This window comes from Varanus komodoensis, unplaced genomic scaffold, assembly GCF_004798865.1.
Source record: "Varanus komodoensis strain SLA01 unplaced genomic scaffold, ASM479886v1 scaffold23, whole genome shotgun sequence".
NCBI lineage: Eukaryota > Metazoa > Chordata > Lepidosauria > Squamata > Varanidae > Varanus > Varanus komodoensis.
The window spans coordinates 2,293,202-2,320,874 of record NW_025335627.1 but is presented as its reverse complement, the minus strand read 5'-3'; the positions used below and the strand labels follow the sequence as shown (position 1 = coordinate 2,320,874).

At 44.0% G+C, this 27,673-nt stretch overlaps 1 protein-coding gene across 4 annotated transcripts in view; it reads right to left on the bottom strand.

Annotated features, from left to right (window-relative positions):
* AGAP1 (ArfGAP with GTPase domain, ankyrin repeat and PH domain 1) overlaps positions 1–27,673 on the bottom strand; it is a 497,479-nt gene that overhangs the window by 372,671 nt on the left and 97,135 nt on the right. The window lies entirely within an intron of this gene.

Sequence of the window (27,673 nt, the reverse complement as noted above, 5' to 3'; positions counted from 1 at the left end):
CAGCAAAAAAATGGATATGTACAATAGTGGTGGGGCCGAGAACCTTCCGAAGGCAGCTGGTGGACAGAAGTAGTAGTTGAAGATGACAATGGCCAGTATAGGACCTTGCGCAATGGCAGCGACACTCAAGTTAACTCTGGTTAGTATTGTACAGAAGGCAGCAATCCTAAATCACTTCTTAATTTTCTTACCCTGAAAACCCTAAGATGAAATAATCCAAAATGAAACAAGAGACAGTATCAGAACATGAGGCTCTCAGGCCAGAAAACACTCAACTAGTTAATGGAGAAGAGCAAGGCACAAGTATGAAAAGCGCTGTTGCTAATGTTGCAACTGAATCAAATCAAAAAAGGAAAAAAAAGAGAATTCTTACAGGAGATCAGGGAAATCAAGCAAAAGTTAAACCTAGATTAGGAATACTGAAAGACCAACAGGGGAGCTTACAATCAAACCAGAAAAAAATAAAGAAAAGGTGAAAACAATAAATGGAAGAACTATACAGAAGAAATAAAATGATGGGCAACTCTTTCAAAGAAGAATCTCATGAGGAAGAAACAGAGCAGTGTTAGAAAATGTAGTGAAAACTGCTCTTGAAAGTAATTGGAAAGAATAAAGCAACCAAAGTAGAAAGGGTACCAGTAGAACTATTCCAAGCTGCAGAGACTGAGTAAACTCAAATCCTAAAACAAAATATGCCGATGAATGTGGAAAACAAAACAGCGCCCCACAGACTGGAAATGTTCAATATACATTCCAATGCCTGTACAGGGAGATGCTAAAGACTGCAACAACTACAGGATCTTTGTATTAATTTGCCATGCGAGCAAACTGATGTTAATGTTGGGGAAAAAAAAGAATATTACCCTATATGAAACAGAAATGCCTGATGTTCAAGCTGAATTTCAGGAACAAAAAGCCACGTGAGATCATATTACAACTATATGCTGGCTACAAAAGCACTCCAAAGAATTTCAGGAGAAGATCCATCTATGTGTGCTTGACAGACTACAGCAAAGCCTTTGACTATGCAGATCACAAGTAGCTATGGATAGTCCTGAAAAAAATAGGCATGCTTCGGCACTTGATCATCTTGACATGTAACCTTTATTGCAAACAAGAACTTATGGTTAGGACAGACTATCAAGAAGCGGAATGGTTTCCCATAGGCAAAGCTGTCAGACGGGGATGTATTTTACCTCATCAGTTCAAACTGTATGCAGAACATATAGCAAATATCCTTGATTAGGATCAGAGCCAGAAGTGAAAATTGGCAGGAGACAAATCAATAATTTAAGATATGCAGATCATATCATATTACTGGCAGAAAGCAGCAATGAATTAAAATGATTCCTGATGAAAGAGAAAGAAGAAAATGAAAATGCAGAACTGCAGCTGAACATTAAGAAAATAAAAATCACGACTGCAGAAGAATTACAGAACTTTACTGTCAATAATAAAAAAATTGAAATTGTGAAAGATTTTGCATGCCTAAGTTCAGTGATCAATTCAAAAGAGATTGATGCAGCCAAGAAATTTGAAGACTGAGACTTGGATGGACAGCAGTGAAGGAACAAATGTAACGACATTTCGCAACAAACCAAGGCCAAGATCATCCACTCTACTGTACTCCCAATCATTATGTATGGGTGTGAAAGCTCGACAGTGTAGAAAGTCAACAGGAAGAATATTGATACATTCAAAACACTGTGCTAGAGAAGACCTTTGCAAATACCCTGGAGGGGCAGAAAGGTGAGCAAGTGTATCCTAAAATCAAATCGACCAATAACCTTCCCTGGAAGGAAAAATGATGAAATTGAAGCTGCTGTGCTTTGGGCACATCACAAGAAGGCTGGTTTCACTGAAGACAATCATGCTTGGGAACATCAAAGCAGAAGGAGAAAAGGAAGATCAACTATGAGATAGTAGATTGCGTAAAGGAAGCCACAGCTCTGAGTTCGCAACAGCTTAGCGGAGCTTTCAAGGACAGGGCATTTTGGAGGGCACTTTCATAAAGTCACCAAAAGTTTTCTACCATGTAAGTGAGTACAGGGTTGAAGCCTGAAACATATTAGAATGGCTACCTATGGCAATGTTTATTTATTGTAACATGTATATTCTTTATTTCTTCAAAAAATCATACTTAAGATGACTTGAGGCAACCCCGTAACTGTCATTCTTTGAGTGGTCATCTTTGCAGTCACACATATGGGTGCTGCGCCTGCGCAGTGCCTTGTTTGGGAAGATTCCTCTAGCTAAGCCTAAGATTTTTGGCGGGGGCCCCACCCCCTTCCACATTTATATAAATAGTGAGCTCCTGCCATTTTCTCAGTTCATGTGAAGACCGATGTTTGCCCTGTGTGTTTGTCCCCATGTATTTTATTGCCATGAAAATAGGAAGTACTAGAAGTTATATGTACCTATGCACCTACATATTTACCCGCCCTGATACGGTGCCGGTGGGTGTGTTGTGTGACTGCACAGATGACCACTCAAAGAATGATAGTTACAGGTATGCAACCTGCCTTTCTTCATTGTGGTCTCTATGCATCACAGGTATCCTGAATGGTAGTGGGAAGCTTTGTTACAACAAATTAGTCCTGTCTTGCCTGCACATTCAGTCATTACTGTAAAATAGAAGACAATGCAGCCGGTCCAAAGGAGCAGTCCTGTCTTGCCCTGATGTCCAGGCAGTAATCTAGGTCTAACATAGATGGCATTGACCGTATTGCAGCCCACAATAGAACTTCTAAAGGGAGTCTTGCATGGAGGGCCATTGAAATGGAGATTGCTCTTGTTGAGTAGCTCTCAGTCAGTCTGGTAAGTCCAGGTTTGATCGCTGGCAAGACAACTTGTTTTGACAAGCCAGTGTGCAAGGTGTTGCAGGAATGGTTCGAGTATTTAATGAAGAGTCATTTGGTTTTCCGGATGGACTCGGTTCAGGACTGACAGAATGCCAATGCATGGTAGACACTGAGAGTGTCTAGTGTCCTTTCAGTATCTGTGATGGTTGTCAAATAGAAAGCTGGTACCACAATATCTTGATTGATCTGGAATAAGGAAGGAAGGAAGGAAGGAAGGAAGGAAGGAAGGAAGGAAGGAAGGGAGGGTTAGTATGGAGGATGACATTTTCTTTGTGGAATGTTAGCTATGGAGGGTCTATCCATAATGCGCAGAGGTCACTTGCCCTACATGCTGAGGTGATCACCACCAGGAAGGAGACTTTCCAGGACTCAGGTCAACAGTAGCAAGTGGCTCAAAGGCTGGTTTTGTTAATGGTGAGCAACACCATGGATAGGTTCCAACTGGGAATCATATGGCGGGTTGGTAGATGCAGGTTTTTGGATCCTTTCATGAAATTGTGCAATAGAGGATGGGATAAGATGGAGTGGCCCTCAATGTGACTGCAGTAGGCACAGATGGCAAACAGATATACTTTTATTGAGGTTGGTTTAAATCCTGATACATAAGAGAATGAAGGAACTCAAGTATTTTTGGAATGTTAGCGGTGGACTAGACCACAGAATGGTCCCTTGCATATCTACTGAATTTTGCCCATTTCTTGCCAATTTGTCCCAAATCTGAGGATTTAATTCCATGGATGCAATGACAAGGTATTCAAGTGTATTATTCTCTGTATTAATAAAGAGTCCCAAACAGTGCAAGTTATTACAGGTAGTCTCCATAGCTTGCAGTAGTCTTTTAGTATCAGCTACAAGCAGCCAATTGTCCAAGTAAGTGTAGACTTGGATCCCTTGTAGTTGTAGATACGCAACCATCAGAACCAAGCATTTGGTCAATACTCTTGGTGCCATGGAGAGACCAAACGGTAGGACCTTAAGTTCATATGTATTGGTACCAATTCAAAACCAAAGGAAATGGAAATAGGGTGGATACTTATGTGGAAGAAAGCACCCTTTAAGTTGAGGGATGCAAACTATTCCCCTTTCTTTAGTAGTGCCATTATGCCTTGAAGGGCAACCATTCGCAACTTTTTTGAGGAAATGAACTGGTTTACCTACCATAAGTCCAAGACTGGCCACTGACTGCCATCTTTTTTAGGAACAGTGAAATACCCTGAGTGGAAACCCTGCTTAACTTCTGACCGGTGCACTTGATAGACTGCATCTTTCGCTAGGAAGCTGGTGATTTCCTCCATTAGGGTTGGAGAGGGAGGGGTAGTGCACACTGATCTGAGTGGCGTTGGGGTCTCAAATTTGATTTTGTAGCCATCACTTATGATGGAATGTCCTCCCTGGTCAGATGTACATATTGCCATGTGGGTATGTGACAGCTAAGGCAGTCCCTGAATGGAGTTTCAGTCCTTAGTCAGGGGCAGGTTCACAAAGACTGTCAGTGTTGCCTTTTATCAGCCATTTGGGAGGCTCTGAGCAGGCACCATCCCGACATTGCTGTTGGCTTTTAAATTGTCCATACTGAGGACAGTTGAAAGAAGGACCCTGATGTCTACTAGGGAATGCCTGGAAGTACGATTTACAACCCCAAGGCCACTTACGTGTCCTGGTTGGGATGGACTGATTCCCATCCGATGAGTCATTAGTCTAGCTTTTTTTTATGTTGTCCAGTCACTCATTAGTTCGAGCATGGAAGAGGTCCTCTCCATCAAATGGCATCAAATTGATACAAGAACACGTCTCATGGGGAATGTTGGACACCCGAAGCCACACACTGTAGCAAATGGCTAGGGTCTGAGAATCACAGTCTGCATGATGAAGTGCTGTAGCAATTTGCTGTTTGGAAAGTTGGACGGCTTCCACTAAGACGACTCTGGCTAACTCATTGCTGGTTTGGTAAGAAGGCAGCCAGAGTCTCCATCTTTTGCCATAAGAAAACATGGTACCTCCCCATCATTGCCTCTTAATTAGAGATGCGGAGGCCCAGGCGCATTGCCAAGTATATACAGCACATAATCATATCCAGTCTTTGAAGCCTTCTCAGTCAGTTGGTGTGGTATGGTCCTTACCTTGATGTCCTTGGGTGGCTTTCACAATCATGGAATTTGGGTAGAGATATTACAGCAGGAAATGGATGTCTTGCTCCTGTACCTGGTACATCCCTTCAAGGCAGCAGGAAGTTGGATACAGTTGACTGGGGATCTCCCACAGTTTCTTCATAGCCTTGGACAGAGCTGGTATGAAGGGTATGGAAATCAGAACGAGTCCCCTGTGTGGGTGATGTCATACACAATGTCCTCAGTTTGTTCTGCTCACAGTTGCACTGGTCCATTTCATCAGAAGAGTCAGAGGCTGAATCTAGAGAGGGCAATCTTTGCACACTTTCATCTGGTTTTGGTCCTGAGATGTGCCCACTTGTTGCTCAGGACAACAGAGCTTCCTTGGTGACCAGTTCGGATGAGGTTGTGGTGGTTGTGACCAATTGTAGTAGCGGGGGTCCATGGGTGGCTCCCATGGGTAGTTCTGGTAGTAGTGGCCAGGATATGGGTACCAGTATGGTTGACTTGAGTAAGATTGCCCAGCCAGACCGATGCCCATGGAATGATGAGCTATCAGTGACGGATTCAAAGAGGCTATGCAAAATGCTTGTGGTGTACAAGGAATCAGATCCAATGATTCCTCTTGACACGGTGTCAATCTTGGAGGTGGTCGAGTGGGAGAACTGAGACTCTCTCCAATGGAAAAAGAAGTCGGTGCCATCCTCTCAAGTTGTAGTTAAGGCAGAAGGAATGCTAGAGATCCTGATGTACTTGCAAACGACAGTCAAAAGTGAACTGAGAAAATGGTGGGAACACACTATTTATATACTTGGGATGTGGGTACAGCTCCCGCCAAAAATCTTAGGCTTAGCTAGAGGAATCCTCCTGAACAAGGCACTGCACAGGCACAGCACCCATACATGTGATGCACCAGGATGAAGAACAGAAATGTAAAACAAACCTAATGAAAAGAACAGAAGCAGCATAGACATATACCAGTGAACAGCAAATTAAAACATATGCCACTGGCTCAAAGTAAAAAAAAAACGCTCTGCAAAAAAACAGATTTAAGTGCCTGTTTAAAAGGGAGAAGTCAGATGAAGTCAGAGATGAGTGTGATAATGAATACTGCATGGGAGACAGAAATATAAGATGAATATGGAGGCTGTTGCAGAGTTTAGGCAAACAGCTGAATAGGTCCTCTTCTTCGTGGTAAGTATGCTTCTGCCAGTGCTAGAACAAACAGAACTACTTGAGAAAGATAACACAGAAAGAAGAAAATCTGCAAGCCCTGTGATTCCATGTAGCTTGCCTTAACCAGTCATCTTCCGGTGGAATATATCAGTTTCACCACAAAACAGATTAATACCTAAAAGGCTTGCAGTGAATGGACAAGGACTTCCTGAAACAAACCCTGAACAAACTATTAAGTGTAAAATACTTTAATATATATAGAATGTTCCAGGATTGGAAACATGTTTAAAAAGTTGATCACAGATGCTAAAGGCAGTTTACAATTCTAAAGAAAAGATTTATTAAAAAGCATTTAAAATCTACTACAAACTATAAGGAAGATCCAACATTGAAAAAGAACAGTATAAGGACCTCACAGCAATAAAACAGTTAAGATTAAAAGGCCGGGAGGATATAAAGATCTTTATTTGCATATATATTATGTGCCTAGCATATCTGTGAATGGTTCTCAGGATACTAAAGTGCCACTTGTAGATAGAGGACAAAGCATTTTGAGTGAATTCTCGAGTGTTTGCGACGCCTAAGCAGCTTGCTATGCTCTTACTTTCGAGGCAACCAATCTAAATACGAAGCCTTGGAGGCATCTGACTGTGTCCTCTGTTCCAATTATATTTATATATAATTATATATCTTCAAGCATATGTGTGCATGCACATGTGCACACAACAGAGTAAACGCTGCAAGTAGCATTTAATAATATAATCCATAATAATGCTGGCTTTCCGGTAATGTCTACTGATTTTGACAGAATTCAATTCCATTTTTTAAATGGGTAGGTCAACAAGGGGTTCAGTCCACTTTATTTAAACACTCATTCATTCAAAGCATTTTTACAGTACTTTTCAGCCAGCAAAGACTCCCAGAGGGCCTTAGAAAAATTGGTAGGATGGTCCTTGCCCTCAGGCTTCCATTCTAAAAGACAAACACAAAAGGAAGGAGGACTGGAAGAAGAGAAAAAAAGCAAACTCAGATGCTAGTTCTGATTCATAGGGTGACACCATAATCATCAATGCAGATAGTCTGCTTGGAGGCCCAGATGACCCCCAGCCCAGATGAACTGCACTGCTTTTCCTCATTGGATAGTTGTTTCCAATGGGCTCTCTGAATGGGAGAGCAGGAGCAAGCCCACCTACTATAAGCTGCAGGAAGTGCAAAATGGACATGTTCTCCTTGCTGTATGTGTTCCTGGTGCAATCTTACACAAGTTTGTACGGGGTGGGGGGGGACCTCCAACAGTCAGCCATGCTGGCTGGGTAATGGGGGTTATGGGACTATTTAGTTCTATTCTAATTAGTTTTATGATTGCCTATTCATTCTGAAGTCATACTCTGATACTAAAGCACCCAAATGAGGAACCTGTCTAGATGTCACTTTAGCTACGATGTTGCATACCAATCTGTCAAATGCTCAAGTCATTTCCTCCCTTGTTAGTTTGGACATCATTAAGAGCTTTAAGTAGCATGTCAGCTACCAATTCAGTATTCCTTCAGATATTTACACCAATTATACTATTAACTCTTTGATTCAAGATTAATAAATTCAAATACCATACATATACAAAAACTGGGTATTTATAAACCTTTCTTCATCAAATAAACTTCCATAACCACAACTTACATTAAAATATAATAACAGCACACCATTAAAAGACAACAAAATAAGACAGATCAACCAGCTGAAAATACCAGAAATACCTGGTGTCAAAATAACTGCAGGTTTATAGCACAAGAAGGTGCTATAAACAGAGAGCTGCAACAGAGAAGCCTCATTCTCTAATTATAACACAAATAGTAGAAGCCGCCTTAAGAAAAGCCTGCCCCACAGTTATTAAGACGTGGGCAGAGGTGTTCCTTCAGGTATCGGGGGGGGGGGGGTGCCCAGCTGCTAGGGGTCTTTATATATGTAAATACCAGTTCCTCACACTACACCATAGAAACAGTGGACTATGATTCCATATGGCCGCATCTGTTAATATTCTAGGAGCTACAATGAGCACTAGTTGAAACTTCTAGATCTGTGACATGATGGTTAGAGCACTGGACTGGGGACTTGGCAGATCTATGTTCTAGTCACCCCTTGACCATAAAGTTCATTGGGTGACTTTGGGACAATCACAGACTCTAAGCCTAACCTATACGACAGAGTTGTTGTTGCAAGCATAAAATGGAGCAGAGGCAGACCATGTAAGCTTCCTTGCAAGGAAAAAAAGATAAAACATGTATGTAATATAAAAACAATAACATTCAATGATAACCCTTGCTACACACAATACAGCAATCCAATTCGCAAGTTATCAGATCACCACGGCCAGACTAATCCTATCCAGGAACAGCTGAAGCTGGCAAACCAGCCAAAATGCATTGGCAATCCAGTGATAAGGCTGGACCCAAGAGTGCTCCCAAGTTACAACACACCTAGAAGTGTGACCTCCATATAGAAACATAGAAGCAGAACAAGTCAGAAGGGGTCTCCCGGACCACCTAGTCTGACCCACGGCTCAAGTCGGCTCCTCTCACGACATGACTGTCATGTGCATGTCTAGTCTATCCTTGATCACCCTCACTGATGGGGCCTCAACAACCTCCCATGGAAGCCTATTCCATACCCTCGGGGTCCTAACCGTCAGGAAGTACTTCCTGGCATCCAAATTGAACCTTGGTTCCCTGAGCTTCGCTCTGTTGGGGTGCGTCCTGCCCTCCTCTGCAGGGGAGAACAGGTCTCCATCCACCTTCGTGTGATACCCCCTCACATACCTGTAGGTTAACACATTCCCCTCTGAGTCTCCTCTTCTCCAGGCTGAAAAGACCCAGTTCCCTCAGTCTCACCTCATATGGCTTTCCCTGCAATCCGGCCACCATCCTTGTTGCCCTATGTTGCACTGACTCTAACCTGGCTATATCCATCCTGTAATAAGGGGCCCAAAACTGAACACAATACTCCAGTTACGGGTGCACCAGTGTCATATAGAGTGGTAGTAATACCTCTCCCAATGTAGGAACCACGCTTCTGGCTATGCAACCAAGGGTGGTGTTCGCCCTTTTGACCACTGCGTCACACTGCTGACTCATGTTTAGCCTGCAGTCAACCAGCACTTTCACAAGTGCTGCTCTCCAGCTACCTGTCCCCTAACCTGTACTTATGACACCCATTCCTATGCCCCAAGTGCAAGACCTTGCACTTATCCACATTGAACGCCATCCTGTTGTCCACTGCCCACTTCCATAGTCTGTCCAGATCCTTCTGAATCAGAAGCACCTGCTTCTGAGTTGTGGCCACTGCCCCAGTTTTAGTATCGACTGCGAATTTAATCAGCAGACAGGTCACCCCTTCTTCCATGTCACTGATGAAAAGATTAAACAGGATCTGCCCCAGGACAGAGGCCTGGGGAACCCCGCTTGTCACTCGCCGCCATCCTGATGGTTCCCCACTAATGGTTACCTTCTGCTTTCGGTCAGTCAACCATGCCCTAATTCATCGGACAGTGCATTGGTCTATTTCAAGACTCCTCAATTTCTCAACCAGGATATCACAACCCCTGTGCAGGCAGTATATAGGCAGTGGCTTCTGCCCAGTCCATCAGTGACTGAAGACCGTGCTGTCCCAGGCATGCGAGGGATCCAAGGTGTCCTGTGAAGGAAATGGTGACCATGCCCTGCCCTGGCCCATTTGGGGTGGAAGCTGACGATAGCCAGCAGCGCGGAGGGTGGGTTGTGTGAATGCACGGATGACCACTCGAAGAATGACAGTTACAGGTAAGCAACCTGCCCTTCTTCTTTGTGATCTCTGTGCAAACACACCAATGGGCGACTAGCAAGCTACTCTTTCTGGAGGAGGGGCTACATTCACCGGAAGATTGAGGAGAGGACCGCCCTTCCAAAGACACAGTCCTGTCCGGCACGGATGTTTAGCTGTTAGGGGCAGACAAAGGTCGAAGGAGAGGACCATGTCACCGCCCTGCAGATCTCCTGCAGTGGGACACCAGACAGTAGCACAGTTCATGCGGCCTGGGCGTGTGTGGAGTGCGCGTGCAGATGTTCTGTCAGTGGGATCTTGGCCATCTCATAGGCAAGAGTGATAGTAATAGAGACCTATTTAGAGAGTCTTTGGCTGGAGACGCATTCACCAGCTCTGGAGCCCTCATAGCATAGGAAGCAGCACTCTGAGCAGCGAAGACTCTCAGTCCAGGCCCTGTAAAAGGCGAGGGACCTCCTAATGTCCAGGAGGTGAAGGGTGGCCTTGATGAAGGCCATCTTTCAGGAGAGGAGCCAAAGGTCTGTTGTGGCCATTGGTTTGAAGGGCCTCTTCGTGAGAGATTGCAGGACTATGGAGAGGCTCCAAGATGGGGGGCAAGGCTGGGTAGGTGGGGCCAGGTTGAGAAGGCCCCTGAGAAAGTGGCGTGCCTTGTGGTGAGTGAACACTGAGGACCCTTGGTTGGGGGAGTGGAAGTGGGAGATGGCCACTAGGTGGACCCTAATAGAAGGGAGGGAGAGGCCCGCAGCGAAGCGGGACTGCAAGTACTCTAGGATGTGGTCCATAGAGGCCGCAGTGGGGTCGAGGCCCCGTGGTGCAGCTACGGCAGTGAAGTATCTCCACGTAGCCAGGTAGGAGTGGCGCGTGAAGGGCAGCCTGCAGTACCGCAGCAACTGCCAGGGGCAGGAAGCTGTATGGTTCAGTCAGGGTGAGATTTTTCAGGCTGTCAGGCATAGGGTCCTGAGAGTGGGGTGTAGGACCCTGCCCTAGTCCTGCGAGAGCAGGTTGGCCCAGTAGGGCAGGTGGTGGAAGCTGTTCCCTGACAGGCGAGGAAGGAGGGGGAACCAGGGTAGCCTTGGCCACCAGGGAGTGATCAAGATGCAGCTGATCCCTTCCCTCTGTATTTTGGGCACCACCTTGGTGATCAGGGGAAAGGCATAGTAGAGGAGAAAGGCATTCCCCAGGGATGCCTTGCCATGCCCTGTTTGGGGGCAACATAGGCCATATTTGGCGTTGTCTGGGGCAGCAAATAGGTCAATTCATGGCTGCCCCCATTTCTCACAAAGAGTGCAGAAGGTGGTGGCCTCCAGTTCCCACTTGTGGAGGCTAGAGGCCAAGCGGCTGAGCAAGTCTGCTAGGGTGTTGAGGTGCCTGGCGATGTGAACGGCTGATGGTGATGCCCCACTGGGTACACCAGTGCCAGATGGAGGTTTCCAAGGTCACAAGGCGGGCGGAGTGTGCTCCTCCCTGCTTGTTCAGGTAGGACATGATGGTGGTGTTGTCTGTGGCTACCTGAATGTGGCGTCCTAGCAGGGCACCTCAGAAGGATGCTAGGACCTTCTGAACTGCCAGCATCTCCAGCATGTTGATGTGGAGACGGGCCTCTCTCTGGTCCCATTGCCCCTGTATGTGCATGTCTGCACAGTGGGCATCCCAGTCGGTGTTGGACGCATCAGTTGTGACAGTAACGGAGGGCTTGCGAGGTTTCATGTGGAGCTTTGAGAGCTGCAGCACCAATACTGTGGCGGCCATGAGGGATTTCTGCCCTTGGCTGTGGCAAGAAGGCTTTGGCGAGAGTGGCATCCAAGCGTACCCCTATGAAGAGTATGGACTGCATGGGGGAAAGATTTGTCATGGTTTATGAGGAGACCCAGGTCCCATAGGAGGTGGCATGTGATAGACAGGCCGCACAGTAAGTCCTCCCTGGAGGGGGCCACAAGGAGCCAGTCGTCCAGGTATGGGAAGATCTGGATCCCATGTAGCCTAAGGTGGGCAGAGACAACTGCCACGCATTTGGTGAATATGCATGGGGCCATGGCCAGGACAAAGGGCAGGACACAGAACTGGAAGGCCTGTTGTTCAACTTGGAAGCGCAGGAAATGCCTGTGCTCAGGGTGGAGAGCAATATGAAAGTATGCGTCCTTGAGGTCTATGGAGGTGAACCAGTCTCCCTGGTTAAGGAGAGGGAAGATGCCCTGGAGAGTGACCATCCTGATCTTCTTCTTGGGGGTGATGAACTTGTTCACCCGCCTTTAGTTTAAAATGGGCCTCAGAGTCCCATCCCATTTAGGCACTGTGAAGTACCTGGAGTAGAAGCCCCTTGTCTAGCATGGCTTGTACCTCCACCCAAAGAGCAGGAGATGGGGTCGTGGTCTTAATGCGACCAAGGGGGCGGAAGGACATCAAATTCAATCCTGTATCCTGATCTGACTATGGAGAGGACCCAGGAGTTGGAGGTGATGGCCTCCCATGCTAGGAGGAATTGTGTCAGATGGTCAGTGAAGCAGTGGGTGGGGGCAGTGGTAGTGGGGCTGCCTGGACCAGAACATCATTGCCTGCACCTGTTGTCCTGGTGCTTCTGCAGGGGCCTCTGGTGGGGTTGAGAGTCCCGCCTTTTAGTGGGAGGCAGTGCTCTGGGGTGCACAGGGTGGTCAGGGAATGTGTGGCGGCTGGAGGCCGATGGAGTTCCTTACCATCTCCTCTGTGCTGAGATCTGGCCAAAACTCATGCTCTTGGCAGTGGTACAAGCCTTATGGAGAGAGTCCATATTCTCATCAGTGTGGGCATTGAAGAGGCCTTCAACATCAAAGGGCAGGCCCTCAATGTAGGCTCGGGTCTCTGGGGTCAAGGAGGTGGAACGCAGCGAGGTGTGGCAGCGAATGGCCACCACCCCCATCATGGCCTTGCTGGCACAATCAATGTGGTCTTGAGTTGCTTCCAATTGGAACCTGGAGAGGTCCTCTGCCTCAGTGTGGATGAGGCGGACAGCATCTCATAGGTGGTCAGGGATCTGATCAACTATGGTACCCATCTTTTCCCATAGGAAGAGCTGGTACCTGGCCATGGTGGCCTCATAGTTGGAGACCCTAAAGCCAAGGGTAGCTGCAGCATAAATCTTTTTTGCCATGGCATCCAGGTGGCGTCCCTCCCTGACCACCGGGGTGGACTGTTCCCTCTGGGGGATGCCCTGCATAGACTCCACTATGATGGAAACAGGCCTGGGGTGTTGAAGGAGGGGAAAGGCCTTGATAGTGACCTTATAGGTGGATTCCGCTCTGTGAGGTGGCCAGCAGGCCAGCCGGGGCTTTCCGGGACTGCTGAGCTGTGCGGAGCAGTGCAGGCATGGCTGGGATGGACACGGTGGTAGTGTCTCCTGACGCCAGTGTGTCATAGCATTGGTCAGCCTCAGGCTCTGGGGACTGGGAGGTTTGAAAGCCAAGGTCCTCTGCCATTCGAAGCACCAAGTCAGAGAAGCCACCCCTCCTGGCAGGTGAGAAGGAGAAGTCCCGGTCCAGGGCCTGGCCATCTGGGGAGTGTGTTGCGGCCGTGGGGGATGGGGAGCGTCCTGTGGCTGGGAAGCAGCTCTGACCCGAGTCCTGGGATCTGGAACACCGGTGGCAGTTGCTCCCGTCCCAGTGAGTGGCATGTGGGCGTTTGCAGCGAAAAGCAGGGCTGTGGGAGCAGCGGTGCTGGCAGGGGGCCCGGTGTGGGCCACATTGCTTGAGGAGTCCTTGCTGTGCTAGCAGCATCTGTTGGGCTGCGTGGCTTGTCTCTGGGCCCGGAGGCACAGCTTGATTCGCCGCTGGGTGCAGTGTAGCGGTGGCAGGAGGCTGTAGCGCTGTAATCCTGCTTCCTGCTAGGGTGCTCGGAGCTGTAATCCTGCTTCCTGTACCCTGCTTCCTACTAGAGTGCTCGGAGCTGTAATCCTACTTCCTGTACCCCGCTTTCTGCTAGGGTGCTCAGAGCACCATGTGTTCCCAGCGTGCTCCCAATGGTTGCTGCGCCCTGGGTGCGGGGACTGAGGCGGGAGAGTTGTGGAGGCGGCAGTGGCAATGCTCCCTAGAAGCGGAGTCATCGGTGGAGGAGGAAGGGCTCTGTGTGCGGGGCGCGTCCTTGGCCCTTCTGGAGGCGGGGAGCCTAGTCCGGGCATGGGGAGCATGGGCCTCCGAGGACGCAGAGTCAAAATCAGCCAGGCAGGGCCTCCCAGTAGGTGGTGTGGAGAGCGGTGAGCTGGCGAGCGGGGAGGCCTTGGAGCGTGGCAAACAGCCCCCCCCCCCGGCTCTGGCTAGGGGGTTGCCGTGCCTGCCGGTGCTAGGTGGTGTCACCCATGGGCACCATGGAGGAGTGGCAGTCCCCTGAGGGGGGGGGTACATTCAGGCAACTGCCTCTACCGTCACTATGGTGGCTGAGCCTTGTGCCGGCGTGGCCTGTGGCATGGGCAGCGTTGTCGGGGCATTGGCGCCCGGGGACTCCAGCACCGAGACAGCGGGAGTCACGTCCAAACGTGCCCTGGAGTTCAGGCGGTCCCCGGTTGCTTCCAAGGTCGGGGGGGGGGGTGGCTCCCTCGCAGTGCGGTGTTTGCACCTCTTCGCCGGCGCTGCAGCATTGGAGGGGCCCTCCCCCGGCGATACTGCCCTCCACCTTGCCGAGGGGCTTGGAGGGGCCTTCCCCGGGGTGGGGGAGTTATCCACTCCCGGGGTGAAGGTCGTAAGGGCTCACTACCACAGGGCCTGCCTGAGACACATGGCTCTCTGACGGCGCGCCTGCTTTTTAAAGGCCTTGCCCAGGCAGAGGAGGCACTTTGAATGCTCGTCATTAGCGGGCATTCTCGCTGTGCAGGAGGTGCAGCAACGTGGAGCTGAATCAGCCATGTGGGCCAAAATGGAGCATGCATGGTTGAAGAAAGGAGAGAGGAAAGAGCTGGAGCGAAAGGAAAGAGAGAGAGGAGCAGAGAGGCAGTAGGCTTCTCTCGTGGTGGAAACAAAAGGCACGAAAGGATTTTTTTTTTTTTTTTTGAGAGGGAGGGAGGGAGGGAGGATGACAAACCGATTAAACAGAGCAAGTGGAACACTCCAATCCGAGCTCAAAGTGCGGTCAAAAAGGAACTGAGGGACTGGGCAGGAGTCACCACCTATACACTGCCTGCGCAGGGGACGAGCCCGACTCCCGCCCACTCCATGCTGCTGAGCTTTGAAAGTCTCTCTCTGGTTGAGGCCTTGCGCTCTGCGTCAAGCCCATTGGTGTGTTTCCACAGAGACCACGAAGAATATGAGTTTATGCACAGCTAAATCTAAATGGCTTCAAAAGAGGCAAGCTCTCGTAACATTCCCAATTTACAACATTTGGTAATTGTCAATGTACAGCTGCTCCTTCCTTGGCATCCAAGATTTTCATACGTGAAACAACAGCTCAGTCTTAATTGTGTTTATTTCTAACTCAAAGCCATTGCTTCTGTGGGTCTGCTTCTAAGTATGAGTACTCTAAAGATTTAACAGTCTCACCACTAGTTCTATGTACTGCTGATCCAGTAACTTTGCTCCCTTTCTTTGTGTACGTCTTATTGCAACTCTAAACTGTCTCTTAGGGCATTTTGTTAGTTTTACTATGTTTACCCAACAGTAAAAAGCAAAGCAGAAACTCAAGAAATGCATACAACTATTTGGTATTGTTACACTGTCCCCTAGTGGCCACTTGCTAAATGACTACATAGTTCATTCAAAATTTAGTAAACGTTTTAGACAACTGGTAATATTCATGGCCAACTCCCATGGGCGTTTTGTTTTATATTGCTTATGTTCACTTCAATAGATATTACAACTTCAACAAAACCTGCCTATTTTCTTTCCCTATAGTACCTTACAAACAATGTGATTTACAAGGCAATGTTGGCATTTCAGAATATATCTAAATACATATTTTTAAGGCTATAATTCTATGTACTATTCCTTGGAAGTAAGTCCAGTTGATCTCACTGAATATTGTATCATGCATAGGATTGTACAAATATGTCTTATTAATTTTCAGTACAGCTTTTTTACTCCAGGAAGGAAATAACAACAGTAAAAAAGAATATAATCAAAGCTTTAAAATCCATTCTATAAATGTTATCACATGGAACAATTTCCAGAGGGATAGACATGTTATTTGTTGCAGCAAAAGCTGCAAAGAATCTGGTGGCATCCTAAGGTCTAGCCACTGTATTCTGAAATAAACTTTGGAGTTCAATTTCTACTCCATCAGATACCTATGTGGAACATCACTTGAACACTGATGCATATATTTTTCACTTTCCAAGAGCAGTATGCTATTTCTGTTCATCATGCATCCAATATCAGATGGTTAGCAACCATCTTTACTGGGAAGCTTGGTGGGCCAGATTAGGTTTCTCATTTTGGTCTAAACCATTCCGGAAAGTAAGTGCTGTTAAAATCAACTAAACTGAAGTTTCCCAGAATTAAGCATTATGAAAGAGGCAGGTACGGGGTGGGGGAGGCATGAAAGCTGGGAATACAGTTTGTAGATAGGTACTGAATAGATTCACAGGTGGATGGGTGAAAAGCCTCAACTGGACCGCAACAGGATTATACTGTTAATTATTTGGAAGTGCAGTGCTATTATTTATGTGGAGATAATTATCTTATGTAAGCTGCCTTGGGGAGATGGGACCTGAGACAGTATGCAAACACTTTGAATAAATAAATACATTCTAATCATTGCCTTATTTGTGTAAATGAACCTAAAAGGATATGCTCTGTAAGCCACTTAGTAACTTCCTCTCCTCCACTCACTGTCAATATACAAAATGCACACAGCTCCACATAGTTGGGCATGCTTGTAAAGGAAATGCTCTGCAGGAGCACATGAGGAAGACTTGCAAGAAACCCCTTGTAAGTAACTGCTTCCTGATCGCACAGTTGCTCTCCCAACACAGCTCCTCATGGATGCTCCATCTTGGGTACCAAACAGAAGGGATCCTTTCCTATGTTGGAAGGATCTGTGATTCAGCAGATGTTATAATTGGCAGAACAAGGAGGAAGAGAGAGAAGAGGTAGCTTTCATTCCTTCTTCCCTTTGCAGTCCACATGCCATCTGCCATGGTCTCTGAAGTTTCCTTCAACCCTCCAGGGCCAATTTGCGAGTGGTGTGCACAGATCATTGCAGGGAAAGGAGAATAGGTGAAAATGCCCCCCCCCCCAACACACACACACACTTCTGTCATTCCATGACCAGATTTCGACTCATACGATCTATGAAGCAAAGTCTTCTTTACAGTTTAAGAAAGTCTCCACCTAACTCTGCACTCCTTCTGCACCATATGTTTCCTCTCAAACCTATCCCAAATGTAAGAATGTTGTGCTTTCAGGTTCTTCTTTCTGCCACCGCCAAAGCTGAACTAAGTAACATAAACCTGCTCTAGAACACTTTATTCCAAGGTTCCTCACCTTGGACTTCCACCGCAAGTGTTGCTAGGTAAAGTACAGAATGCCACCTCTTCGTCTTTCTTGCTCTAATGCACACACCATGTACCTCCTCCACTCCCTGCTGTACAAACCTAAGATAATTGCTAATAACTCGACTGATAAACAAACAGTAAATACAAAGCAATTCAAAATTGAGATGATTTAATAAAGAAGAAGTTAATACTGGACAGCTGTATACTAGACTTATGTACCCATGTAAATGCACAACCTCTTTAAGTCTGACAAATACACCCATCACTGGTCAGAACCTGAAGCTTTCAACTCAATTATCAGGTCCAGCAAAAAAATATTTAACCTTAATGTTTTCCATATACCCTCTGAAATCAGAATGGTCAGGTTACAGAAATAAATTGTTTTTGTCATCTACTCTGAAGGGCTCTCCTCTGTATTTCGTTCAAATATTTATACTATTGCTTGGAAGTCATCCAGTGACAAAGGCTGCTACAGACAAACACTGCCAGTCTCTTACCCATGGTTAAGAGATAAGCCATGAGATCACAAATTCTCTTCCTCCTACTTCTTCTGTATGTATGCAGTTATGTCCAAAGTAATGTTGCCTCTAGCTAACTAATTAAAATTTGAAACCATAGTTAAGCGATGGGCTTTGTTAGTTCTTGTCCTAATCCATATCATAGACCCATAAATGGTGCACATTCATCAAACATGAATATTCAAGCATTCTTCTCCTTATTTGGTAGGGCTATAAAACTTATTTTCTTTCAATCATCTTTCTCTTGCTTTTCACAGCACAAAGTCCAGTTTCAGAAGCTAAACTACTTCACCTCCCATTATCATGGCAAGACTATAGACATATTGCCCTTAAGTCATTTGACTAATTAAATTACATCAAGCTGAATATAGGACATGGCAACAACTCGGATTAGGCAATTGCATTAATTTCCTATATCTTTATTCCTTCACAAAATAAAATTTACGAAATATTAAACTATGCTGTCTAGTAATAAAGGCTCTTTACTCCTGTAGGATTCATTTAAATTTGGCACAACATGCACAGTCAAGGCATGTGATAAAATATTTGTTTTCAGCAACAAACATCCTGGTAGATACATGAGGTAAGAAAAAATATTGGTCAAATTGAACAGAGGACAAAATGATACACTTGGAATACATGGTGAACCAAAGCAAGGACAATTATTATGCATTATACCACAGCAAGCTAATTCCAACAGGCTGAAATCATTAATGAAGTACCCTAGGGCAAAACATGGCAATTACTACAATGATCTATCAAAACAATTAGGTATTTTCAGATGTTGTTGATAAAATCTGTTTTGATAAGCACTCACTGTTAGCTAGCAGCTGATAAAGAGAATATGTTACAATCCACATACTAGAGCGTTAGATACTGAGTGGTATAGAAAAATAATGAACTTTTAAAAAAATAGTCACTTGGAGCACCTAAAATCTTGTACACAATGCAGGAAAGTATGTTGCATGCTTTTCACCCTAATGTGAAAATGTGCTCTCCCAAGGCTTCTGGAATGTGAGTTGAATTCGAGCAAGGACGTGAGCTCAGCAAAACCCTTGTTTTAAAGGATATACGAGGCCATTTTCCCCTTCATTGATCACTGCCTTGTTGGGGTGAAAGGGGTTGCGTAGCTCAATGAAGCCATGAGCTATGCTGTGCAGGGGCACCCAAGATGGTCAGGTCATAGCAGAGAGCTCTGACAAAAGCTGATCCACTGGAGAAGGAAATGGCAACCCACTCCAGGATCCTTGCCATGAAAACCCCATGGACAGTGCCAAAAGACAAAAAGATATGACACTGGAAGATGAACCCCTCAGGTCAGAAGGTGTCCAATGTGCTACAGGGGAAGAGCAGAGCATTAGTACTAGTAGCACCAGAAAGAATGAAGCGACTGGGTCAAAGCTGAAAGGACACACAGTTGCAGACACGAGTTGTATCTGGTGCTGAAAGGAAAGTTGGATGCTGTAAATAACAATACTGCATAGGAACCTGGAATGTATGATCTATGAAACAAGGTAAGTTAGACATGGTCAAACATGAGATGACAAGACTGAACAGAAAGTTGGACTTCTTATAAACTGTTTGTTTGGTCATTAGAGAGTGAAGCCATTCAAAATCAAAGGGAGTATCAATTATTATTTCTAAGAAAGCTGAGTTTAAGGTAAACAATAGAACAAAATAAGAGGAGAAGCTTATACAATAGTTAATATCTATGCACCGAATGAAAATCAGGTTTTTTTCCTAAAAAGGTTTTTAAAGAATTGAAAATAATGAAGAAAGGAGATGTAACATTGGCTGGAGATTTTAACATGGTAATGAATGAAACAAGGGATAAGCAAAATCTTATTAAGGGGGGGAAGGCACAATATTACAATATTGGGTAATCTGGCAGACAAAAATGGGTTGAAAGATGGGGAGAGAGAGTTAAATGGCAATGAAAAAGGGTTTACTTTTTACTCCCCAGTACACAATACTTATTCTACACTAGATTATATATTTGTGACTAAAGATTCACATCGAACACTGGTGTGGTAAAAGTGACAGATCATGCTTTAGTATATAATGATTTCAGAATTAAATGTGAGTATAAAGAAAGTAAAAGGGAGGATGGATACGATTATATTACAATATAGGGATATAGTAGGCAAAATGGAAAAAGAGTTAAAGGAAATTTGATAAATTAATGATAGCATTAAAGAGACATATATATAAAAAAGAAAAAAAGAGTAAACAGGTGGAAAATTTGGAAAGGAAAATACAGAAATAAGAGAAGAAATATATATAAGAGAGAGAAATTTTTAAATCCTAGCTGAAATACAAGCTAAAAGAAAGGAACTGGAGAGAAGTTGAAAAAATACAGTGAAATTTAATATACTTGAAGAGGGAGTACTTTGAATTTAGCAATAAGAATTCAAGGTTGTTGGCCAATTCTGCACAACAACAAAAAAATAAAATTAATTGGAATAGTCAGGGATGAAAACAGGAAAAGGTGTAATTTAATGAGTGATAAATTAGGAATATTTTATAACTTTTTTCTACATTATATACAGGGGGGAATCATCAGATAAAGATATATTGCATATAGAGAAAAATGTTGGGGGGAAATTACTAGAGATGCATATAAATCTAATGGAACAAACAATATTAAAAAGGAAGAGATAGACAAGAGTATTAACAAGTTGAAAAGAGGGAAATCTCCTGGGATAGATGGATTAGAATACTATAAAGTTTTTAAGAAATTTTTGATTCCAGAATTAAAAGTTTTGTTTAAAGAAGAGGGAAATATGCCAGCATCTTTTCACAATAGTTTTAATTCCTAAATTTAATAAAGATTTGACTGACCCATTACATTTAAGAGATGCTTTAGGGAAATATTAAAGAATAAACAAATAATTTAGATAAAAAGATTGGTTAGAGAAAATGAATAAAAATGGAGCTATAAAAGCAATACTAGGAAAGGAGAAAATAATGTGGTATAATGTGATACAATTAGAATGTTGGACTAGAGAATGGATAAATTTATGCTAAATAGAAGATATGATTATAGAAAAGTAAATCAAGAGAATATGCAGATGAAAGGGATAGCAAGTAAAATTTTATATGATATTGTTAGACCAGGATCAATATGACTCACTTAAAGAAACATGGGAAACAGATTTGAAGAATATCAGTAATGAAGATTGGGAAAATATTTGGACATAGAGGATATTAAAATGTCAGTAAGAATAAAGGAAAATTCTATGCAAGTGGTTCCTAACTCTGGTGAAGTTGAACTATATATATATATATATATAAAATAAATATTCCGATTTATGTTGGAGATATGGACATGGAGTGGGCACATATTTTCATATGTGGTGGGAATGTGAATACACAGTGAAGTTTTGAGAAGAGGCTTTTTAAGAGAGTAGTAAAATGTTAAGTTTAACTATTGAAACGTGCCCCGAGATCACATTACTTTCAATATTGGATAAAAATGCATTTAGAATAATAAAAAAACTAATAGCAAATTTAATAACTGCAGCAAAATTAATCATAGCTAAGAATTGAAAAGTAAAATGTGATTCTCAGTTGTGTGGATGGTACAGAAAACTTTGAAATATAGCTAGTAATGATAAATTAACCTGTGATATTAAAGTGAGTAAAAGAAAAAGAAAAAATACATAATGAGATCTGGGATGATGGGTGGTTTGTGGGGTGGAGTTCCACTCGTGACATCTGGTGAAAGTCCTGCATCTGTTACAACAGTCACCTGACGGTCCCGAGGGGAGAAAGGGACTCCAACTGTCGTGTTGGCTCTCTTTGTCCACCAATATAAGGACTCCTGGACCCAAGGTGAGAGATAGAGTCTGGTATGGTGTGGTTGAACTGCGGCATCAAAAGATGCTAGGAACCACAATTGATGAGGCCTCATAAATAATTGTGCTAGCGGGACAACTGGGATCGCCAGGGACATCAAGGCGAGGATGCACTGGATCGCTATGGCAGTTGGTGAAGAAGTGTCGATCAGTGAGGCGACCTCTCTAGGTATGGTAGACACTCTGTCCCAAGAGAGGAAAGCTTTCACTGGTATTGATTCAAGTCTGGCTCCGATGAAGTTGATTGACTGAGTAGGAGAGAGGTGAGATTCAGCTAATATAGAGTCCGAGATGAGAGAGGAAGGAGCAAGTACATTCTGTGGCTTTCGGGGAGGCTTCACAAGAATGGGCTACGATAAGCCAGGTGTCTAGGTAGGGTATATATGAATACCATGGAGAAAGAGATAAGCACAAACAACTGCCATACATTTGGTAAACACATGGGGAGCTGTTGCTAACCCAAAGGGAAGAACTGTAAATTGAAAGGTTTGGCCATTTATCCAGAAACGGAGGCAATGCCTGTAGGACTCCTCAACTGTGATATGAAAATAAGCATCTTTAAGGTCAATGGATCTGAACCATACACTTTTGAAGAGGATGGATTGTAGAGACACCATCCTGAAACGCTTGGGTCAAATATGTTTATTAAGAGGTCCATGATGGGACGAAGGCCTCCATCCATTTTTATAATATATTGTAATATGTCTTCTTATAATTTGTTGCAAACCACTTTGGGATTTTTAAAATGGGAAGAAATAAATAAATCTGAAGCAGTAAAGTTACAGTAAATTGCTGTAAAACCATCCCGAGACTTTTAAGTATGGGACAGTGTAGAAAAGTTTTTTAAACATGAATGAATGAATGAATGAATGTTTAAAATGAATATAAATAAACATTGCTACATAAAGGATTTGTTTTTTTAAATAAACAAGTGACCTTGAGGAAGTCAGTGTCTCCTACTAAGGCCTTTTGGTTTGAGCTTTCTTTCAGGGTTAACAGATTGAGAATGGTTTCAAAATATTTTTCAATTCTCATAATGGTAAATCTCTTAGACCTCAGGCAGAGAGGTTAGTCTTTCAACAAGGAAAACAATTTAACAATTACTACTTTGTTAAAGTAGCATTGGGGTTTGGGTTAAGGTAGCAATGCTAACATCCTAACATGAATGTAAAACAAGTATGCTTGTATTATTCTAGTGAACATACAGCAACCTGGCGAATACCTCAACCTACAGTGTTTCTTCGCAACAAAATGTGGCCATGGCCATAAGGCTTGACAAAAAGTTTTATATAAATTCATATACAGTAAAAGCTTAATGGCTATTACCTAAAATAGATTATAATCTGCAGTAGCTAACAGTTCATTCAAAATGTAGCATACTTTGGAGTATCAGTTGTTAGCAACAGAGTAAGGAGACGGCCCTCCCATACTGCAGCCTTTCTTAACATGATGCTCTTGAGAAGGTTAGGGCTACAGCTTCCATAATCCCTGGCCAATGTGAGTTATAGTTCAAACCACCATGTGGGTACCTGGCTGCCTATCCCTCCATTTGGTGGTTGCTGCCGCTGCTGCCTACCCATGCCAGAGTGGCATGCAGCACATCGTAACTTCAGACAGAGCAGTCTATCACTTTTTTTTTTTTTTGCCCTGATCTAGCAAGACAACCCTAGAGTTAGTCACTGCAGCCAGTTTCACTTTATTTACTGTTTTGTGCTGTGGGATAATTTGCAGTCTCATTCTTGAACTGCGGATTGTATGGGAAGCCACCATTTTCAACAGTAAAGTTGCTGGTGAAATTAAATTAATCTCTTCTTTAAAATGACAACACAAAGCTTAAGGAAAGCTTATGTTTATTCAAGAGAATTGCTCACTCTGAGCATTCTTTATGCCATTATCTTAGGCAAACCTGCAAGGTCTTACACATTCAAATGGGAATAATGCCCTAGATCTCCTGGTTGGGTTAATGGCATGTTTCCATTGAAATGCTAAGCATCAGTCTGGGTCATTTGCAGCCAACAAGCTAGGACTCCAGTGGACTGTTCTGCTAAGGTTAAGAACATTAGTACAGAGAAGCAAAAAACATATTCCCCATACAAATATGTTCAGTAGCTTATGAGTGGAAAAAAGTAGTAGATGCAATGTGTGTTTGAGAAGAATTTCCACAAGAGGGAGCCAGAAGAACCATTTCAAACATAAAGCACTCTTTATAAACTGAATTATACCTGTTTGCCCTCAACACAGGTATAGGATTGCTGACGCTTAAACCTGAAGATGTTCTTCCATTTTACATTCTGTTCTACCTATTATTTGTATTGGTCTTTTCTCAGGCCCAAGTTATATGACAACTTTGCAACATGACTGCTATGACAAAACTGTTTCCTCATATTGTAACATGCAGAAGTAGTGGCCTGACTCAGTGGTACAGATGGTGAAGCTACTGCAGAGGTTCGTTTATACTGTGTCTCTTATGCTATTTCTGTGTGTAGCTCTCCTTGCCTTTTCCTTGTGCCACCCTAATCCATTTTAAGGATCATGCCTACCAAATCACCCCATTTGCTTGATGTAGGACTTTTCAGGCAGGAAAATGCCTCCAGTGGATGCATTGCCCCATGCTAAATCACTAGTGCCACAGCCCCCAAACAACTCCAGGGATCACACTGCCATAAAACGTCCCTCTGCTGCTGCTTCTGAAGATATAATCAAGTAGTCCCCTCTTTTACCTCTCTTTTAGCCTGACGGTAAATTGATGGATGTCTGCAATGTGAATTGGCATTACACAGAGATGTTTCCTGGGGTAGATGTAATTAAAAGTGTGGAAAATGGATGTTTCTAGGAGAGAGCACAGTGTTTAGCCCTGTCATCAGTCTGCCTCAGAGTTAAGGTGACAGTAGAAAATTTATTGTAAACTAATTAAGAATTGTCCCTTCCTTTTTTGACTGAGGTGCTTTTCAAATATGTTTTTGTAAATAAAACAAGCATGACATGATAAAATAGCATAACATTACAAAATCAATTTAGTAATAATTTGAGACTGTCAATATGCAGAAACTCTACCAAATAACAAGGAGGATGGCATGTATGTCTACCTAGAAATAAAGCCCATAAATGTAAGCAGAACTGAGGTAATTGTGCTCTGAGAATATGACTCTGAAAGTACAAAACCAGCAAATACCAGGTTGTATAGACACAGAAACATAGAAACAGAGTGAGTCACAAGGGTTCTCTGGGTCATCTAGTCTGACCCCCAGTCAGTGTTTTTAGCTAACTTAAGAAAAGTCTTTCATTTGAGTCACAAGGGATTAGCACCAGAACCTGTTCTGCAGGCCATGGCTCAAACAGAACCTATAATCTGTAGAATAAGAATGCCTTATAAGCAGAATACCTCTCTATGACCACTAGGTACCTATTATGACCGTGTAAATTTGAAGCTAAGATCCACAAGAAACAATGCTGTGGTTGCTTCCCAGGTCTTTATTTGCACAAAAGCTTCAAAGGAGAACCCAGTAAAGTGAAAACAGAGCTAATGTTTAAATTATCCTGCACCCTAAACTAAGCTTAGGGCTACCCAATATCATATTTCTCCATGACTGGAAGTCTGCCCAAGATAAGCAATTATCTCTATAGGAGTTATTTCTGCCCAATACACATTAATATCTTAATAACTCCGGATAACAATGTCAAGGAAGAACTACAAAACATAACGGCAGTGTTGGCCAGGAGAAAAACAGATTAATAACTCAAGGGCTGATTACCCACAAAATATTGCAGATTGTTAATTCAACAAAATGAACATTGTCCAACCATTCAAATGTAGTTGAAAAATTTACAGAAACCTCCTGCAATCAATACTGGAGCTCATCCAACACAATGCCGTTATAAAATTGCACTGAGCCTTGTCTTGCCCAAAACTTTCCAGACTTATAAAGGAAAGTCTGCAAGGCACTTGGTATAGCACAGAATACCATATATCACAGAGGGCAGTAAGACCATTGGGCCTAACCTCCTGCTGAATGCAGGGCTCCAAGTTAAAGCATCCCTTTCAAAAGGCTGTCCGGTGTGGGACAGCCCACAGCCTCCCTCTGTCATTGATTCCATTGTGCTGCTCAAATGGTTAGGACGTTTCCCCAATTTTCAGCCAGAATCTGATTTCTTGTAACGTCACACATGCCACTTCCTTAGAAATTGTCACAAAATACAAGAAGCGGGGGCTTATTAAAATGCTACCACACCAGAGTTGCGTCATATTTTTTAACAGAGGTCTTCTATGGCATTCTTGCTGACCTTGCTTGTAAGTTTCCTGACAGAATTAGAAGAGGGGAAGGGAGAAAATGGCCTTGTGTTGGAAGAGGCACCTTGCTGAGATAATATATGTCATGATAAAGCACCCCTTTCACCTCCCCAAAGAATGGTAAAAGACCCACTCTGCATTTTATCACACATATAATTCCCTCCTGGGCTTGATTTTTTTTAAATCTATGTATAATTTTGAATGAAACATCTTCAGAACAACCACAAAGTGCAAGGCTTCATGGAGCAGGAAGAGAAGTTTTTAATTAAGCCTCAGGCTAGCATTAAAGAGAAGAAGAACATAATTCAAAAGCAATCTTTGCACCACATTATGAAATGTGGAATCTGCTATTATTATACTTGAAGCCTTTGGAGCATCAGATTTTAATTTTACAGGATACCTCTGATATTATACAGCTCGACCTCTTGCCTGGCTCTTGCCAATTATATTTCCTCCAGTTACTGCTATATCAAGCTTGTTAAAGTCTGTGCTTGGCCAAAGCATGGACTCCACTAGGTCCCACCTTCTCCAAATGAGCACTGCAATGGAGAACATAAGATGTTCAGATCAGAACAGACTTTGCCAACCTGTTTCCCTTAGGGCATTTTGGAACACATCTCCCAGCATTCCTGGGAGATGGCACAAAGCTTGCTGTAGGACATATAGCCTCGGTTCCTCAATTGTCATGGTCATCTGGGGCCATCACAGATTAATGTGCTTTCTGCAAAAAATAGTGTTTTGACTGAGGGGGATACTTTTGTGGTATCATATATCAAGGTATATGATACCAGGTAGACCTAACCTTAGTTTGGAATGCAATATAATTTATAAAGTAGATACATTTACTGTACCGATGGGGGATTCTTTCAAAGTTTCACTCAAATAAGGAACCAAATTCATTATCATCACAAGAAAGTGAAGATGAATTAGGAGAATTATTGACCTTCCCCCACAAAAAGCTCAACATAGATGAGTTGATCCTAAAGGGGAGGGCAATCATTCTACAGGACTGTCCAATCTGCAGGCTCCATCCCTCTACCTAGAGAGAAGACACAATGTTATCTCGGATGGAAGATAAGGAATTATCTCCCCCCCCCCCCGCCGCAGCCATTTGCCAACTCAGTACTGCAAACTCTAACCCAGGGGTCCTCAAACTTTTGGACCAGGGAGCCAGGTGAAAGGTGCTGGTGCTGGGCGTGGGCCGGTGAGGGGGAAGAGGCGGGAGCAACGCGTGCGAGGCGAGGGGAGGGGGGGCAGGCACGTGCCGTGAGGCGGGTGCACGAGGCAGCGGTTTGCTCGCTTGGAGATCGTTTTCTCCGAGCGAGCAAACCGCTGCCTCCCACGCGTGGGGCAAGGTGGGCAGCAGCGGGCGCATGGGCGCATGCGTGGCAGTCCAAATGGGCATGATGGGCTGGATCCGGCCCCCGGGCCATAGTTTGAGGGCCCATGCTCTAACCACTTCCCATTCTATGCAGTTCTCATTTGAGATGCGGGTGGCATGAGGAGACGGGAGTCAGCATTTGCAGAAGTTGGAGCTCCCACAGGAGCCAACCAAGTTACCTTCCCCATTAAGAGGGAGGCATGGAACTCCATGCCTTTCTA